The sequence below is a fragment of the Mastomys coucha genome, unplaced genomic scaffold, assembly GCF_008632895.1.
Source record: "Mastomys coucha isolate ucsf_1 unplaced genomic scaffold, UCSF_Mcou_1 pScaffold21, whole genome shotgun sequence".
Classification (NCBI taxonomy): Eukaryota; Metazoa; Chordata; class Mammalia; order Rodentia; family Muridae; genus Mastomys; species Mastomys coucha.
In genome coordinates, this window is record NW_022196904.1 from 165,836,281 (window position 1) to 165,856,682 (window position 20,402).

The 20,402-nt window shown below is 44.1% G+C and overlaps 1 protein-coding gene across 4 annotated transcripts in view; it reads right to left on the reverse strand.

Annotated features, from left to right (window-relative positions):
• The window catches only part of Pank1 (pantothenate kinase 1), a 67,400-nt gene that overhangs the window by 30,066 nt on the left and 16,932 nt on the right, over nucleotides 1-20,402 (reverse strand). The window lies entirely within an intron of this gene.

A 20,402-nucleotide genomic window follows, 5' to 3' on the forward strand; every position in this document is an offset into this window, starting at 1 on the left:
GCAGATCCACCTGGTTTTCTACTCTGAAGGTGGAGGGAAGGATGTAGAAGGAAAATAATATCTGCACACAAAGTCTTTCCTAAACCTTATTACTGTCTCATTTATGACTTCAATCACCCGGGCCACAGCTGGTAAACAGTAATTTCCCCACTGATCTACAAATATGGGGGTTGGGATGTATCTCCGTTGATAAAGTGCTCGTGTAGCATACACAGAGCCCTGGGTTTGCTCCTAGCATCCCAGAGTGACACAAGTCTGTAATCCCAGAGCTTGGAGAGAAGCTCGGGAAGTTCAAGGTTGAAGGGCCATTCTGAGATAGAAACCCCATCAGGAAGGAAGAAGGACAGGGAGGGAGGGGGAAGAAGAAAGGAAGGCAGACTAAATCCACAAGAGTCAAAGAGCAACAAATTCCACTGCCAAGAGCAAGTTAACAAGGATACTATAGTTTTTACCAAACTACAGCACCCGGGCTGCAGTTTACAAAGAAAATGTCTCCAGCCCAGTGCACTACTAACAAGGGCTGGGCAGCTTTGCCTGTCCTAGTAGGTGGTAAGAAAAACATGGAAACTGCTCTTATTAGAAAATTTAGCTTAAAGATGACACTTGCTGGTCCAATGTCTAACATCTACTCCTGCGTGGTTCATAGTATAGGAGCAGCAGGAGAAGCTCAGATTAGGACACTGCGCCACTGCTTCCTGGAGAAGCTCCCTCTTCTGCCTCTGTGGGTCTTAGCTTCCCCGTCTCTGCAGGGAATGAGCGTGTTAGAATAGTATCCAGCTCCCTCCTGCCTTAAAGGAATCCTTTAAGAACCATAAAGGACAAGTGATAGATTTCCCAACTCTAAATGCTGCCAGGAGACTTTCTTGGTGAAATAGAGTCTGGTGTGCTCACGGGTGCCAGAGCAAGCCCCGGTGCTGCAGTTGAAGCCTGACCCATCAAAAGACAGAAGACAGGATGGGGAGGGGGTCTTCTGCAGTATTTTGAGGATAACAGTTTTGGAGAACATGTGTTAAAACTGCAAGTAACTGCAGGTTTGCTGGCAAGTGCCACCTAGCTCCAAAGAGATGGAGACAAGTGATCTCTGTGAGTTCAAAGCCAGCCTTGGCTACATAGTGAGTTCCAGGACACAAGGAGAAAGAAAAAGAAAGGAAGGGAGGGAGGGAGGGAGGGAAAGAGGAAGAAAGAGAGGGAAGGAAGACCCTGAGCCAGATACTTGGTTCATGTCTGGAGATGTCTATAACCCTAACACTCTGGGCAGGAAGATTTGCCGGTTTTGAGTTTCAAAAGATCCTGCGCTACAGAAATGAAAGCTTGCCTCAACAAAACAAAACAAAAAGTATTTTACGTACTCAAGGCGTACCTATAAGCCTGTTTGTTATAGTATCTTTAAGAATGGTGTAATTGTGGATGGAGACGTAGCTCCTCGAGGGCTGACTGCACAAGTTACTCTTCTTCCATTCCTAACTACATTGGGTGGCTCACAACTATCTGGAACTCCAGCTTTGGAAGAATCCAGTGCTTCTGTAGGCCTCCTCAGGTACACGAGCACACGTGTACACAGACACACAGACACATAATTTAAAGTCAATAAAAGTAAATCTTAATAGAATGACCAAATTAACACAACTAATTAAAACAAAGTAAAAACTGAGGGTAATTCACTTAACAAAGAAACTTAAGAGCATGACTTCCAAACTGGAGACCCTAGACAGCTGTAAACGTGATCTCACCGGCATTCCGTTCCCTAGTTTTCCATTACCGAGAAAAGCAAAATATGGGGCAGTGTATATGCACACGTAGTTACAGAGGCTTATCTCATTTCTATTTTGCTTCTTGTTTGGAGGCAGGGTCTTACGTAGCCTGGACTGGCCTCGAACTCAGCATGTATCTGAGGATCGCCTTGAACTTTCTGACACTGCAGCTTCCACTCCCTGAATCCCAGGATTACAGGAATGTGCCCCACGCCAGTTTCTGTGGTGCTGGGGATTGAACCCAGGTCCTCGTGCATTCCAGGCAAGCGCTCTACCAATACAGCTACAACCTTTTCTACCTGGTGTTTTAAAATTAAAAAAAAAAAAAAAAAAAAAAAAAAAAAGAGGGAAAGAAAAAAAGAAGGATGAGAGAAACTAACTCCTATTTTTATGGATGTGAGCTTGCAGAACGTTACACAAAACTCTAGATCCCCTAAATGAAACTGTCCCGCAGTTTCATGAACCGGGTTTTGTCTCGACCAAAGGGAGAGACCCAACACCTAAAGTTCCAGTGATGTTGGGATGAGTGGCTGTCCAGGCAGTGGCTAGACAGAAGGAATGAGAAGACTCTACCCTGGCAACTTTTTGTGCATGCAGCAGTTGTGGGAAACATTGTGCAGTCAGAACAAGCTACGTAAAACCTAGAGAGCATTACTTCTACACCGGTAGTCCAGAACAGACCCTGCCGAGCTCCAGGAGGAAGAGCCCCCTCATGACCTTCTATTTGGTTAAATCTTGGTAAGCGCTGCCAACTGAAAATGACGGACAATCAAAAGCCCAGCCAGAGATTCCTGAACATTCTGCATGTTATCTAGAAAAGCTCACCATTTCAAAGTTTCTGTGGGCCAAGTGTCAAAACAACAGGGCAAAAAAGTATAAAGTCATGAAAATTCAGCTTTATGAGCAGTTTGGGCTAAGATAAAAGAGAATCAATGTTGGAAGGATTGTATTCATTTAAGCAGCAATGGGAATTCGGACCTGGGGATGGAGGGAAAAGGAGGCAGGGAGGGGAGACTGAAGGTCCAGCTCAGGAGTGCAGCACAGGCCTGGAATGAACTATCCCTGGGACGATGGAAAGTGAGGAATGGAAGAGGAGGGGGAGGAGGAATTGGTTTTCTTTACCTACTTCACATCTTTTTTTGAAAAGAAAGACAAGGTCTTGTCCTATAGCCCAGGCTAATCTAAAATTTACTATGTAGCCCAGACTGATCTGAAACTTCTGAGCCTCCCGCCTCAGACACTTACAGGCCACTGTGCCTGACTTCCATTTCCTACCATCTTAAATGAACACAGCAATACTCTTCTGCTCACACTGCAATGCTTTTCCAGGCATGCGTATAAATTGTACTCATCTTCCTGACTGATATCAAGATCTGCTTAAACCCAAGCTTCCCTTACAGCTACCCTGGTGATGGAGATAGGAGAGAAAAGGAAGGAAGAAGGAAGGACTTCCCACGTAGCCACCAATGCCCCGCCCCACCACCACAGATGGACGCCCAGATATGTGGATAGACTCAACTCAAGTACTGAGCCTACCAAAAGCCACGCCCATTCTAGACACAGAATGCTAGCACACTCCCCTTCTCCCTCCTCTCCAAACTATGTGCAAACCAAAACAAAACAAAGGGCTGGTCTAACTCAGAGGCAAGAAGCTTATGTAACCTGTGCAAGGCCCTGGGCTAACCCAGGGTGGCGGAAGTAAAAATAAATAAACCTTAGTGATCAACAATAGAAGACTGTGTTCAAATTTCACAAGGACACTTCCATAAACAAGTGTTAAATAAAGATCACAGGAGGCCACTGTTTGGACTCAGCACCTCCCCTACTCCCCAAAATTCCAGGCTGGCAACTTAAGTGAGTCATTCACACCCATCTGAAACTATGCTATTGGTCTGACCTTCTGAAAAAAATCTGAATAAGAAAAAGATCTGGAACTCCTCCCCACCCCCCACCCCAAACAAGCCAGCTTCTACAAGTACTGAAGCTTCTCTGGCTTAGTCCTTACACAAGCAAGTAACCTAGGTATGAGTTGTTCATACCTATAAGCCTAGCCTTGGACACTGAGGCAAGAGGATTGCTACAAGCTGTGGTCTAGCCTAGCCTATTTGGTGAGATCTAGGCCAACTCCAACCTGGGAAGGGAATGACTTGATGTGAAGGAATGACTCGATGACGTGAAGTTGCCAACTAGATTTCTATTCTGTTTTCCTTTCTCTACCATGAAGGGAATGACTTTGAAATAATAGATTTAATTACATTCTATTAAATCTGCTTTCAAGGCCCTTTCTGCCTGAACCAAACACTTTTGGTTGGTCCCCTGGAAAAAAATTGCTAGATTTCAAAATTGAAAACAAAGCCAACTGCGCTCAGTAGCCTTGGGATTGATGAAAAGGCTCGGTGGGTGAAAGTGCCTGCTGCTAAACCTGAACTAGATCCCTGGAGCCCACCCACACGGTAAGGGAGAACCAACCTCGGCCCTCCACATGATCCCTGGAGCCCACCCACACGGTAAGGGAGAACCAACCTCGGCCCTCCACATGATCCCTGGAGCCCACCCACACAGTAAGGGAGAACCAACCTCGGCCCTCCACATGATCCCTGGAGCCCACCCACACGGTAAGGGAGAACCAACCTCAGTCCTCCACATGCTCATCCTGACATGCACAACGACATGAAATAAATATGTGTCTTTAAAAAAAAAAAAATCAATGATCTCAAGTGTTATGATTCTGCCCTTTGACAGCCTAAGTAAATAAACCTTTGTTCTTTAAAGCAGGGAGAACTGGGTATTATGAGCTGCTGCAATTGGACCTGGCCTGTTGTCACCAACAGCTCAAGTGCAATAACACTGGGAGCTGAGCAAACTGGCTCCAGACAGTGAGAGGCAGACCTGGGAGGTTGGCACACACCTGGTAGAACTATTATCTGTGACAATTTGAAATGCAGATAAGGAGTACACCTGAAAAATGAGCTGACTGAGAGTTTGAAAGTAAAATGTCCGCAGCATGTGTTGGCTCTCTCTGGGTACCACTGACTATATTTTTAAAGTGAAAATAATTGCCTGGCTTAAAAACAAAACGCAAAGAAGATGTGCTCACTAGCCAATCGCAGCGGGATGCAAAGTCGGGTGGGGTGTTGGGGGTCGGGGGAAACAGGCCAGGAAGTAGAGTGGAAGTCTATGTGATAGCGCAGGCCGGGAGGAGTCCCAACGCTCAGCGGGTGGAGGTGGAGGATCAGAAACTCATGGCCACCCTCAAAACCACAAAAACAAAACAACACTTTAAAAAAAAATCAACAAGAAATATGAGCAGGACAGGGAAGGAGGCACAGGAGTCACTGCAAGACAATGTCTCCTCTCTAAGCTAACCACTTTAGGGCTGGGCACATTCTTGAGCACGCTCAGTTTTGGGGCGTACTTCAAGAAGGAAGAATGGTGGACACGCTTTAGGCCATGTTTACCTCTAGGTCAGGGAGTTACTGTCTGAAAGGTTAAAATGCCTCTGCGCATGCTCAGCCTGTGCCACAGTTTTACGTTGAAGAAGGACTGGGTGTTTTGAAAGTATACTGTTAATACTAAAGTCAGTCTGTCTTGCCTAGTGGCTAAGAGTCAGATCTACAGAGCAGGGAGAAGCCATTTGGTGAAAACGCCTCTTGGTGAAAAAAGTCCACGAGCACTTGAGGCTTTCCATCTCGTTCCACTGTCTCCCACTGTTAGCTAAGATGTCCACAGCAAAAAGATTTAAGGCGGCGGTTCTCAGACTTCCTAATGTGGTGACCTGTTCAGACAGTTCTTCATGTTGTGGTGACCTCCAACCATAAAATTATTTTCATTCTTACCTCATAACTATAATTTTGCTACTGTTATGAGTCATAATATCTAATATGCAAAATATAAGATATACAACCTCTGTAAAAAGGTCATTTGACACCCAAAGGGGTAGACACCCACAGGCTGAGAAGCTCTGAGTTAAAGTGATATTCTTTTTGGTTTGGTTTGGTTTGGTTTGTGTTTTTTTGGTTTTTAGTTCAGCCCTCGGATAAGAACTGGGGCCGAGACCAGGCGGTGGTGGTGCACGCCTTTAATCCCAGCACTTGGGAGGCAGAGGCAGGTGGATTTCTGAGTTCGAGGTCAGCCTGGTCTACAGAGTGAGTTCCAGGACAGCCAGGGCTACACAGAGAAACCCTGTCTCGAAAAAAAAAAAAAAGGATTGGGTCTGGGGTAGGTGTGGGAGAAGCTTATAATGTCATCTCCCAGCAAAGCCAGACTGGTTCAAAGTGGCAGTCATTAAGTTGATAGAAGCTTGGAGGAAGCAAAAATCGCATGCCATACAGCAAACACAAGGGGGGGGGGGGGTGTTAGAAGAAAAGTCAGGGATTTGCTATAGGGATGTGGAAAGTGACTGGAATCAGAGCTAGGAAACCGACTCGGTATGAAAAGATGTACAGCCAAGGAAAGAACGAGCCTGACACCACATAATCAGGAATAATCAGGAACACGGCTCAGGACTGCCAGGGACTTGGATTCTCTAAGCCAGAAAGCAACAGATGAGGGTGAAGGGCAAACTCTCTAGTGTTTTGTCAAAGGACAAAATTTTCTCCCATGGGGCAGGGGGAACAATTCCAGAGCCTTGGGCTCGCTAAGCAAGCCCTCTACTCCCAGCCTGACTTGATTTTTGGTTCTAATTTCAGTTGGACATTTTATTCTATAAAACACAGTAAGCAGCCCGGTGGCCAGAGCAAAGAAAGTTTTATTTATAAAGTCTGAAGAAACCAGAAATAAACCAGCAAAGAGTAGAACTGATGGGTTTCAAGACCTGGACAGGGCCAGGGAGAGAGAACAAGAAAACGACTGGCTAATCGCTCAACATGAGGTTCTTCCAGGTTGTTCCTTGTGCGTAAAGGTAATGCCATCGCTACCACTGAGGGAATCCCTGATCTGTCGGTTCAACTTGTTCTCATTGTTATCTTATTTGGTGTTGCGTGTGTACTTGTGAGTGCAGGCATGTGTGTACTTCGTTCGGAGCAAACGGAAGTCAGAGATCAACTTTGGGGAGTTGGTCCTCTTCTTCCACTATGGGATCCAGGGATCAAACTTAGGTCCTCAGCCTCATGGGGCAGGTGCTTTTTATAAAATCCAACCCTTTCACTGGCCCTCAACCTGGCCGGGTTGGAAGACTGGGATATTACTTTCTGTAATCTAGATTTTGTGGAAGATAAGATAAATAGCTTAGTTTCAGGTCAGTATTGATGACTCCCAGTGTGGGTGATAGCTTCTGATGTGGCTTCATTCAAAACAATAGAGCTGCCAGTAATTGTTATCTAACAGATATGGCTTCAAAGGGTGAACACAGTACTGGGGACAATGAAGAGCAGCGGTAAGCCCTTCCTCGGGGCCCCAAAGGTACACTCTCCACTTGGGGGCAGATCGCCCAGGAAGATTTTGGAATCCTTTCAGTTTTTTAGAGTGGCTCCAACCCACTCCTTTCTAAACAGCACAGCGGTACTGCATGGACTGACTTTCCCAGTCTTTGTTTTGCTATGTTAATATACAATGGGAGGAGCATGGAGAACGAATAGCTTACCTTTTGTTCAGAAGTTTCGAAATCAATAGGGATCGCATCCAAGTTTATTTAGAAATGAGTTTATATCACCTAATTTAGAGCCCCGGTTAGGCATCACCTGGATGCTGGGACTAGCCAGGACACTGGGACATTCTCCTTTGAAGAAGATTAGGATGTATTTCATCTGCAAGACGAATAATCTGGTCAGCAGAAGGGGCGAGCTGTGGCAGTCGCTTGGGCTACTGACCAGGTAACTCTGGTCTTTTCCTTTTAGACCCAATGAGGTTAGATAGCAACTCCTGCCATTTAATGACTGGCCTGGCAGTGTTCCTAATCAGGCTACTGAGGTATGAATGTATGTTCTTTCCAGGCAAAAGGGCATTCAGATGGCTGGAAACTCTGCAGGGTACTTTGCTAAAACAGCAAGACATCTGAATCTCAGACTGAAGACAGGCCACAGTGGAATCCCTGTCACCCTTCAGTTGACTTGCCTTAAAAAAAAAAAAAAGTCCACTTTTGATTGTGTGTGTGACTGTGAGTGTGTGTCTGTGGAGGCCAGAAGCATCAGCTCCTCTGAGGCTGAAGTTACAGGCAGTTGTGAGTCAGCTGATGTGGGTGCTAAGAAGTGAATTTAGGTCCTCTGGAAGACCAGAATACTCTCTTAACCAGAGTCACCTCTCCATCCAAATGTCTTTTTAAAATCAAAATAAATTTAACACGTTTGTTTAATTGCATGTGTGTGGAGGCCAGAAGACAGCTTGTGGAGTCAGGTTCTCTTCTGCTACCGTGAGTCCTGGGTTTCAAATTAAGTCATCTCCCACGCTGCGGCCTGAGTTTTGTTTCTTTTAAAGATGGTTCTTTAGTATCATAGGCCATGCTACTGACCTGGTATATTAGTCAGTACTGAATTAGCCTGAGATAATCTGCTTACAGAAAGAAACGGTCGGTTCACATTCATGGTTCCAGTTTAAGAACCTGGCAGCCGCTTTGCTCTGGGCCTATGGCAAGTCTGTACATCACAGTGTGACCGTGAAGAACAAGACTGACCACTCTCTCAACCTAGGAACAAACGTCAGAGAGGCAGCAGTGACCAGGGTTTCACAGTCTCATTTAGGACGTGGACCCAATGACATCACCAAAGTTCACTTTCCTCCCCCATGATTTATAACGTGGACTCTCAGGGAGTATACATGAGAATGCAAGCTTTATTAAGAATTATTTACAGAGAAACTGGAGAGATGGCTCTGTGGGTAATAATGCTGACTGTTCTTCCAGAGGACCTGGGTTTGACTCTCAGCACCCAAATGGCAGAAACTTACCACCTGCTAACTTCAGTTCCAGAAGATTTGATGCTATCTTGTGACCTCCACTGCCACCGGGCACACTTAGGGTGAACATGCAAGCATGCAGGCAAAACATTCATATACACAAAATAAATAAATAATAAAAAATAAAAAAGAATTATTACATAAAAGTCAAGGAAAATGAGAAACTAAGATAATGAAACAAAGGACTGAGATTAAGGAAATGTTTTCCAAGAGAGGAAGAGAACATTGAATTTCCTTTGTTTGACATTGTGTGGGCAATGGCAGAAACTGGACAAAGGCTGAGGTAATGAATCTCTGTTGAAACTGGTTAATTCTCTGAGCTATCATGGACCAAACCAATGGAGGATTTCCATACTCTGTGTGTGTGTTATCCATATGCTACCCACCCAGGTAAGGGTGGTGGCAGCTCACCCCCCTCAATTCATCTTAGACTCTGGCTTAGCTATTGGCTTGGCCTGTCTGCTAGCTATTAGTCACTGTGCCAGCATTACTGCCTTCTGACCTTGCAGGTGTCTTGCTAATTGTTAATTATTTTAAACTCTCTGGCTTCTTAGTGGTTGACCTTGACTGACTGTTGAACATCAGTTACTAGCTGGTGTTATTACCTCTGATCTCGAAGGTGTCTCAAGTGCTGGCAACAGCATGGAGCGCTCTTTGATATCCTAGCTACCAAGGACTAAACAGCTGCAGTGTTCTTGGTTATCTCTACCTAGAGGATTTTTAGTGGTCTCTTTCCTGAAATGGGACAGGCTTGTTAGAAGCCATCTTCATGTTACATTACAACTTAGTGTAATATAACAGATTGCATTAGAAGCCACATTAAAAAGGCAAGAATATTTAATAATTAATAGTGCCTTGCCTGTGTTTCCCAGAGAGGAAAAGTCTCACAGACACTATCCAGATGGCCCATGTTAACTGGCCTTCTTCTCAGAGCCTACTCTTCTCTCAGCTGGCCCACATGGCTATCTCATACCCAGCTATAAGCTCTCTTATCCATCTTCCTCAGTGCCCCATTCTGCTGGGTTTGCCCCTTAGTTTTCCTTTCAATTGGAGCCTCAGTTCTCACTGTAACACGCATGCCTTTGCAGGCCATCTCCTCCTCCCTACCTACCTACAGGTATGTGGCTCCTGCTTCATGAGCTTTAAAAAGAAAAACTTAGGTTTTTTTCTTTCCTTTCAGCACCCCTTTATTGTTTCTTTTCTTTGAGGTCAAGTCTGTAGCCCAGGCTATCTCTAAACTGGATATAGCCAGGGATGGCTGTAAACTCCTGATCCTCTTGCCTCTTTCCAGGCCTGAGATCTCAAGCGTGCACTACTACACTTGGTTTCAAAGTTGTTCCTTAAAGTCTCTTTGAATACTAAGGCCACCTGAGATGGTCTGTCTCCCTGTGGTAATTTTCCAGGGTACATGGTTACCCCAGCAGAGCACAAATGATCAAGGACAAGAGGGAGAATGCAGACTACAGTGGAACGACAAGAAGTTTCCTACTGGCTTCAGAACTGATTTTAAAGATATAAAGGCATTTTGCAAGAAAAAAATCTATCTCCTCTTGACTTCACAGGCTAAAGAACTCCAGGAAAAGACTTTCTCTAGTTAGCCACAGAGACTTAAATGTCTTAGTGAGACAACACTTTCTAACACTCAGCCAGCAGCATACATTTTTAGTCAATGATGATGGTCCCCTAAGATTAGCACCGAAGTAACAGTACAGCCATCTTCCTTGGTGTAAATGTTGCCACACTCACATAGGGATGCATTAGCCCGATGTTGCCACACTCACATAGGGATGCATTAGCCCCGATGACACTGAACACCTTGGCATGCATCTACCTACGTTTAAGGAGCACTTCCTGATTGTAAATTAGACACTTGTAGGAGCAATTATGGCTTCATTGCGCATGTGTCTGCCTCAGTGACCTTGGAAAATAACAGTTCTTTCAAGGTTGCAGGAAGTTAGAATCATGCTATGGGCTGTTGAGATGGTTCAGCAGGTAGAGGCGATTGCTGAACACACAGTTGAGTTCAATCCTGAACAGGACTTCTACAGGTAAAGAAAAGAGAAAAGAAAAAGAAGAGCCAAGTGGATAATCAAACTGAATGCTATGCCGGGCAGTGGTGGTGCATGCCTTTAATCCCAGCACTTGGGAGGCAGAGGCAGGCGGATTTCTAAGTTCGAGGCCAGCCTGGTCTACAGAGTGAGTTCCAGGACAGCCAGAGCTATACAGAGAAACCTGTCTCAAAACAAACAAACAAACAAAAAACAAAAACAAAAAACAAAAAACAAAAAGCAAACAAACAAACAAAAAAAACAAAACAAAAACAAACTGAATGCTGAGGTACAATAGAGTGACAAAGTACATAGTCACCATGTGTGAGGTCTTAGGCACAGTTGCAACACCACCCAAACTCAATATTCTGTCTAATAAATGAAGGCCAATGAAGCCAGGCATAGTGGCACATGCCTGGAATTCCAGCAATACTCAGGCAGTGGGACCCAAACATGATGAGTCCTAGACCAGCATGAAGTAAATGATGAGACCGTGTTTCAAAAAGTAAATAAAATACAAAAAAAAAAAAGGGATCAAGTAATTCTCTAAGATCAGTCATTAGAACAGTAGACATCAGACCCCAGACCAGTTTCACCAAGGTCAGCTATTAGAACAGTAGACACGAGAACCCAGTTCAGTGCCATGTGTCAATCTTCCATTCTGCCAGGACAGTCTGAGTTGAGTTGACTATTGTTTGCAGCTAAGGGTCCTGATGGTGAAAAGTTATATGGAAATGTTTCTTAACTGAGCGACTTACTGATCTGTATCTGGAGGCAAACTGAAGGACCGATGAGGTCTACCTGGTTCTTATACTCCACCATCCCAGATGCACACACGCTAAGTCCTCAAAGCTATTTGTCAACAGCATAAAACCAAGAGTTCAAAAACTCTATTTTTAAAGATCTTAAAATTTAATAAAGGGTTTCTGTAGCACTCTAAAGAGACCTATAATTATTGCACACAGATGTGTTAAACTTTTCATTCTCTATACAAAGAAACCAAAGTCAGTGTTTCTCTCAAGTTAATGCATGCTGGACTGCCTGAGTTTATATTGGAGTCATGTAGTAATTGCCAATACTGTCTAGGGTAGTCACACCACAAACGGGCACCAAAACTGCAATCTTTCCCGTGGGGCCATTCAGAAATCTACACCAAAAAGTCCCCGATTCCTCAACCTTGACTCTTCATTCCAACCCTGAGGACATAAATGTATCCAAAGAAATTAGCATGAAAATTTCAATCTTTGGCCAAGATGCACCCCAGCTGTAGAATGGTTGCATAGTGTGTACAAGGCTTTAGGTTTGATCTCCAGCAATTCAAACAAAAGACAAACAAAACAAAACAAACAAACAACAATTAAAAAAAAAAAAACCTGAAGCATCGATGTCTAAAAATGCAGGGCTGGGTAAACAAATGGCTGCCCATTAGCACAAAGGAACAACACATCCCGATCTAAATAATTTGGTTTGGGGGTTGGAGATGGCTCAGATGGTTATGAGCACTGGCTGCTCTTCCAGGAGACGTGTGTTCTGTTCCCAACATCTGCATGGCAGTTTACACTCTGTAACCAGAGCCTTAGGGAATCCTATGCCCCCTTCCATGACACCAGGCATGCACATGGTGCAGAGACATACATGCAAGCAAAGCACACATACACAAGATAAAATAAATTAAAAATGTTGGACAGAATTTAAGGGCATTAAAAGCCGTTCTGGTTAGGGTTAAGGAGGGTAATTAAACAGCACATTTTGTACAATTACAATTCTGTCAACAGATAAAACTGGCCTTGAGCAATTACAAGAAGTAATTCTCACCATTATCCCTAGGTCACGGAATGGGGTGATCTTTTCTCCTCTTCAGAAATTTTTGACATTTTTCGATTTTTAGAATCAACACAGCTACATTTAACAATCAGAGTTATTTTTAAATTCCTGGTTGAAACCTCCGTAATAGTGTAAAAAAAAAAAAAAAAAAAAAAAAAAAAAAAAAAAAAAAAAAAAAAAAAAAAAAAAAAAAAAAAAAAAAAAAAAAACAAGAAATTGCTTTAACTTTGTTTGTTTCAGGCAGCTAATAGTCAATCACTGGTTTCCCATGGAAAACAGAATGCCTGTATCCCCCAATTCAACTTTTTTTTTTTTTAGCTCTGAGCCAAGACCATACCCACATCTACCACCATGTCAAATCTGCTGTCACACCCACTGGACACTAGCCATCAAGCATGGCTGAGAAGCCAGGTGAATGGGGCTTGCCTATAATCTTAGACCTCAGTGGGCTTGGACCATGGGACCAGGAGGTCAGATTTTCCTGACTTGGACCATGAGACCATGAGGTCAGACTTTCCTGACCAGTGGATCGGGAAGGACGATGAGTGTGGGGCCAGTCTGTACTACATACAAAGTTCTTGTCATAAAAAAATAATCAGAATGTGTGGATATTAATTAGTTCCCTTAAAATGAGAAGATCCAGGCAGAGAGGCACATATCTGTAATCACAGCACTTGAGAGCTGAGTTATGAAGACCACCGTGAGTTTATGGCCAGCTTGAGCTACATAGTTCAAGGCTATCCTAGGCATCCTACATAGTGAGGCTCTCAAAAAAAACAAGACACATCAACATGAAATAATAAATCTAAAGAAACCATGAACACACACCTCATCCCTTTCCCACCACTCTGAGACACAGTTTCATTGTGTACCCCTGGCTGGCTGGGAACTGGCTATACAGTTCGGGCTAACCTCAAACTCACAGAAATCGACCTGCCTCTGCCTCGTGAGTACCAGGATTAAAGGCATATGCCAACATACTAGGCAAAACCATGAACTTTTAGGTTGAAGGAAGCAGATAGTTAACACACAAACATAATCACAAAAATATATCTCCCTTTTACTTTTTCTTGATGAAACAGACAAAGGCAGAGGGGGATGGGGCCCACAAAAGCTGGCCTCTTCACATTTTGCGGTATATTTAACCTCAGCAACAGAAATGACTGCCATGCTAGAATCGCCTGTGCCCTTGGAATTTAAACCGGGTCTCTATGGCCTATTTACAGTCATATTTCTTTAAAGCAATGTGACTCTGGTGTTCAGTGCAACCAGACTTGAAAGTAAGAATTTATTATTAGTGTATGCATGGGGAGGCGATAATATCACGTGACAGCACAGGTGTGGAGGTCAGAGGGCAACTGTGGGGGGAGTGATAGGACAGGTGTGGAAGTCAGAGGGCAACTTTAGGGGAGTCCTTCTCTCTTCTCATTGTGGATTCTAGAGATTGAACACCAGTTCCCAGGCTTGCATGACAGATACCTCTGCTGGGCTGAGCCATTCAGCCAGCCCTAATTACGATTACTTTTTAAAACTGCTAGCCATGTCCAGCCATGTGGTTTCTCAAATTTACCAAATTGTAAAGCCAAAACAAAAATAAAACCAAAAACGAAATACCTAAGGCGTATACTAAAAATACAGATTGCCAGACAGGGAGTGTGTCTCAGTGGAAGCACACTTGCCCACAATACACATGAGGCAAGTGCAAACCCCTGAACCATAAAACACAAAAACAAAACCAAGGAGTGCAGAATGCCAAGCTATCATCTCAAGATTTGGGTTCCACAGGACTGGAGCAGTGCTCAGGAAAGCTTTTCAACAACGGGCCCCTTCAGTCAAGCTCAGAACTGCTACACTAGCTGAATCCAGATGAACGGTATAAATAGCTGGGGCACATCTTAAGCGAGACGCTGGCACGTGACCAAGCTGCCCCTTCAGACGACTCTTGAGGCTAGAGCCCTGCAGCTGACAGCTGGGGACAGTGCACTGCAGTGAGCCAGGAGCCACCGCAGTTCCCAGGACACCTCTGACAGCATCTTAATAAGATTCTTTATGAGCAATTTACTTTATGAGTACTGCAGGTGATTTTCAAATTTTAAATCTAGGTTTTGAAGTTGTAGGCATCGTCCCATGCTTGATTAACCCCAGGGCCGCAGCTCAGAACGCCTTCTGCCTTTCCCTTGATGGCTCCTCTCTCTCAGTGGCTACCACTGCAGAGATAAGCATGCATTTCCTCATAAGGAAGCCAGGTCTGGCAACAGTACTTAGTCAAATAGTTAGGGAGTGCAGGTACCCAGTTCTTTTATTTGCAGCCCAGGTGGCTGACCTTAACACAGATAACCACATGAAATCAAGACAGGTTAAAACGTCAACATTAAAAAAGAAAAGAAAATCTGTTTTGAGGCCAAAAGCAAGATGCTCTTGTGGGGGCAAAGAAGACCATGAACCAAGGCTGCCTTCTGCTCGAGTCAGTAAACAGATTCTCAGCTTAGATTTGGACCAGAGAGAAACAAGATGGAGCTGGAGGTGATCCAAAATACCAGACTTAGAAGCTCCAGAAACATCTGTCAGTCGGCCATGCTGGTTCACACCTGTAATCCTCACGCTGCTGTAATCCTCCTCACACTGCAAAGGCTACAAATGGAGCATCAATGCGTGTTCTTGGAGGCTAGCCTTGGCTACCAAGACTCAAACAAAACAAGCGCTCAGAAAGAGCAGCTTTTACTCCCGAGGTCCCAGAGACTCCCTGTACCACCCTTATGATAGAAGTCACAAAAGAAAACTGGTCGTTCCAGTGGGCTTGTCCTCACCACAGAACCCATGATGTCTGTCAAGCTCCTCATTCTCCAATCCTGGTCTCAGGAGAGGAAATGAGGGGAGGCAGACTAAATTCGCTTCCTATTCTACATTAACATTCTTAGGCTGCCTGGAGGGAGAGAGAAGGTAGTTACAGACAGCTGCAGGCACCACTCTTATTTTGAACCAAGAAGCCGCTGGTTCTGCCCAAAATAGAAAATGAATATCCACGTTCCTTTAATAATACCGTGTTGTGCAGCTCTTTCCTTCACATGGAAAGGGGGAAAAGGAGGGGGGCTCTGAAAACTAGGGATGTTCACAAAACTTAGAAGATTCACAAGGTCCCACACCAATGCTACAGATGCAGCGATTAGTCACGGGTCCAACTACATGGTGAGCAGGGGGCATGCAGCTTTCAGGAGTCTTTGCTCTTCCCTGACAGATCTTTTAACGAAGTAGCTCCCTTTGAGTCACCCACACACCTGCAAGTAACCCAGTAAACTCAATGGCTCACTATGGTAGAGCTGGGTCTCATCATTAGTGGGCCTGTGGTCAATGCTTTATCTGAGGATAATAATGTTTGCTCACATCTCCCCAGGAGAAGTCACAGAATGCCTTACCTTCTTAGTTAGAAATGGTTTCTGAATGAAACAAAACTCCCAATGATTTGGCCACACTCCGATGTCAAGAGACCTGTTCACCAGACACCTGTGTGACTGTCTTCAATGTGACTAGCTCACCAACCAGAGCTGGTCAGAGCCCAGCCGGGTAGAGCTCCTTCCGCTTTCTAATGCCCTGTGCTAGGGCTCAAGATGGTAATCTCATTACCTGCTTAGACAAATCCCAGTTTAAACCACCAAGAGGTTTAGCTTTCTGTCCGGACAAGCCACCAGAGCATGCCGGCTTACCCTAGGGACACTACTGATAATTTAATGTTTCGGAGTCACTAATTAAAGAGGCGTTGGAAAGAACTGCATTGCTAGGTGGCACCACCAAGTGGAACAGGTACACCAAAATGAACTTCATTGTTTCTTTCAGCATCAACTATGAAAGACTAGTAAAGCTTTAAAGCTTGGCCGGGGTGGCAGGAAGAAGGATGAAGAGCATACCAACTAACTGCCCTTGTGGTAACGCAAGCTGAGAGACAAGGTCACAAGCGCGCACCCCATATAGGCAGAGAGGTCACAAGCACGCACCCCATATAGGCGGAGAGGTCACAAGTGTGCACCCCATATAGGCGGAGAGGTCACAAGCGCGCACCCCATATAGGCGGAGAGGTCACAAGCACGCACCCCATATAGGCGGAGAACAGACACATTTTTATTCATTTACCCACTGAATAGGGTCTTGGCTTATCTGTTTTCCTGGACAGGGAAAGATATTGTGGCAAATAAAATACATAGTAAATGCCTATGTTCCCCCCAGTGCTTACATTCTTTCTAATCCACAAGGACTAAGCATTAATCAAGAACAATAGTCGAGAAGGAAGAGATGAAATCCAAAGTCTGAAACCACAATGCTATTTAATTTAAACAGTTTTTCTGTTCTCTGTAGGCCAGCCTCTTAGACCTCGTGACCACCCAGCAGAGTGAAGCACTTTGAAGTCATGGCAGACACATAATTTAACTAGACATAGGACTCAGATTTGCAAAACTTATTAAATCATAGGCTGTTCATGGCTGAAGGGTTCAAGCCAGCAATAAGTACATAGATGTTCAGCTCTGGGAAATGCCAGTCAAACCCGAAACAACAGCAACAGCATCAGCAACAGCATGAGCAACAGCAGCATCAACAGCAACAACAACACAACAACATAGCGTTTCAAACCCAGTAGGAGGGCAATTAAAAGGAGGGGTAGCACCAGGTGCTGGTGAGGGCACGTGAGGATGCTCGTGGATCCATTATCATCATCTTCCAAGTGGGACTAACCCAAATGCCTACCAACTGATGAGCGCGGATAAGTAAGGTGTGATATATTCACAGAATGAAGGGCAGCAAAGGGTGCTGGTGCCACGATGCCTGGCTCTTGCAAACTCTTTCCAGCAGCCAAATGCTGGGAGGGGAGGGGAGAGGACGGAAGGGGAGGGGAGAGGAGGAGAGGAGAGGAGAGGCAAGGCGAGGAGGGGCCTCCTGCTGGGCACTACAGTCGACGTCATTAATCCAAGCACTTCAGAGCCTAGGCGAGAGGATCTTCAACTTGAGGCCAGTCTGGGATGCGGCACACCCACTCCAGATAAAGAAAGAGGCAACATTTTCAAACTCTGGCTTTGGAATTCTTTTGTTCCATTTTACCTCTGAAGTCCACATAAGGCAGATAAAAGCAAGCTTCCTTGCAAAAATTTACAAATCATACCATAACATTTAAAGATAATAATGATGGTCTGATTGAGAAATGTCTCCCATAGGCTTAAAGTACTTGAAACTCACTGGCCTTTGTGGAGTTGCCCACTTCCTGTCTCTGCTTCCCGAGTATGGATGAAAATGTAACCACACAGCCTGTCTGTCCTTATGGATTCCATTACTCTGGAACCATTAGCCAAAATAAATTCTTTCTTCCTTACGTTGCTTTTGGTGCTGGTATTTTGTCGCAGTGATAAAAGTAAACAGTATAGTGACTAATAAGAATAATGACACTGGTGCCGAGTAGTGGTAGCGCATGCCTTTTAGTCCCAGCACTTGGGAGACAGAAGCAAGCAGATTTCTGAGTTTGAGGCCAACCTGGTCTACAGAGTGAGTTCCAGGACAGCCAGGACTACACAGAGAAACCCTGCCTTGAAAAATCAAAAAAATATATATATATACTGTTTTGAATAAAATAAAGGCAAGAAATCTGTCTCATATAAAGCTTCATTTTCATGAATTCCAGCACATATTTATTTACTGGTTTGTTGATTTGAGACAAGACCTCCCTCTTTAGACCAGATAGGCCACAAACTCACTGTCATCCCCCTGCCTCGTTGTCTCAAACTACATGTAGAGGCATGAGGTCTCATGCCTTGCAACCCATTTGTGTACTCTACTGCATTACATAATACAGACAGAATCCCAATTTACAGAACCAGTGCAAATCCTAAGGGTTTTTGAACAGCCATTTTTCCCCTTAGAAATTTGACTCAGAATTGATTCAGTTGCATAGAAATGTTTATAGAAAGTCTGCCATAAAAAGCTGAATACTAAAATTTTTTTAACAACTCTTCACTCTGCTCGTGATAAATATAAAAATCAAACAGAAGTCATCCACGCCTTTTAGCAAGCGCTCACACGCTAAGAGAGCATTCGCTAAGGCCTGGCCGGTTATACATTGACTTCTTAGGCAATTGACCTAAGCCAGAGGAAGAGCAATGACCACACAGAAATGCCCAACCCTTGGCTAAGATTTAGTTGAAACTGGAGCACACATGTGCAAGCCATGTGCTGCAGCACGTGCTACCTCCTTCTTTACTGTTGGCATTCATCTAAAGGCTACCAGGGCTCCAGGTCTGTTCATAACAATTCGGAAGAGGCTCACCCCAGGTCTCGGAAAACCCATCCACCTACAGAACTGCCATAGCCAACTAATATGACCTGCACTGCCAGAATGTTGTCATTAAATAGCAGGGTGGGTTTTGTTGTTGCTTATTAGTTTTTTGTTTGGTTGGGGTTTTTTTTTGTTTTTTTTTTGTTTTGTTTTTTGTTTTTTGTTGTTGAGACAGAATCTATGTATCTTTGGCTATCCTGAAACTCATCACATGGTGTAGAGCAGACTAGCAACCACTATCCCATATGAGCAATAGCCCCAAACTACCACCACCACCATTACCACCACTAACAACAACAACAAAGTAGGGCTGGAGAGATGGCTCAATGGTTAAGAGCACTGACTGCTCTTCCAAAGGTCCTGAGTTCAAATCCCAGCAACCACATGGTGGCTCACAACAAGATCTGATGCCCTGTTCTGGGGTGTCTGAAGACAGCTACAGTGTACTTACATAGAATAAATAAATAAATCTTTAAAACAACAACAACAACAAAGCAAAAGGTTTTGAATGAAATATTTGAACCCTTTAAGCTTATAAGCTCCACATAACTCTATACAATATGCTCATTGAATGAATTAATTTAAATAACTTATTATGTTAGACTTCCCTCTATTGTAATTCAGTATAAAATTGCTATTAATGATACTTCTAAATTATTAAAATATATTAAGTGATATTCTTTCTGTCAAGAAAGGAAGGGGTATATAAAATGCCTTTGAAGCCTATTTTCATAAAGTTGACAAAAAAACCAGCCAACTCTGGCAGTTACACAGAGAAGAGACAGAGAGCATATAGCTCGTGTAGTTCCTGGGAATTTTTAATAGCAGCACTAAGCACATTCAGTTTTCTGTTTGCTTTTGTGCTTGGTTTTGAAACACCAGCACCGTATCTAAAGATCAGTGTGGCAAATCCACAGCTTTCAGTAACCCAGGACTGTAGGCTCCAGGCCTGAGTTCAGCTCTGTAACCTAACGATTTTCTAGATAGGTCTACCTGTTTCTACTGGCCTTGTCCCAGTGACCTTGGTGAACAGGAGGAAATACAATTGTTTTAGCTCTTGTCCAGCACACTTCTCAAATTACAGTCCTTGGGAGACTGAGGCAGGAGAAGTTCTGTTGAGTTTGAGGGCTACATAGCAGAACCTTGTCTTAAAGATCGAGTATGTAAATATTAAAGATTTTCTTTTTAAAATGTAGGTAGGTAAAGTGGCTGAGTGTGGAGCACTTGCTTTACAAGAAAGAGAACAAAATCCAGACCTGTAAAACCCACAGAAAAATCCAGGCATAGTGGCACATGCCCCTAATCCCAAAGACAGGTAGAGGACAGACAGATCCCTGGAGCGCTCAGCCTAGCCTACCTGCAGATTCCAGGCAAACGAGAGACCTGGTCTCAAACAAAAGGTGAAATATGTTTGAATGAGAGGAATGGCACAGCTGTTCTCTAACCCCTAATGTACCCATAGGCATACCCTCACACACAAGAACATACATACACGTATGCACACTCCTACACGCATACCAAAAATATAGTGTTCTTTTTCTCTCTCTCTGAGGTTCCCACCACCCCCCCCCTTTCTCTCTC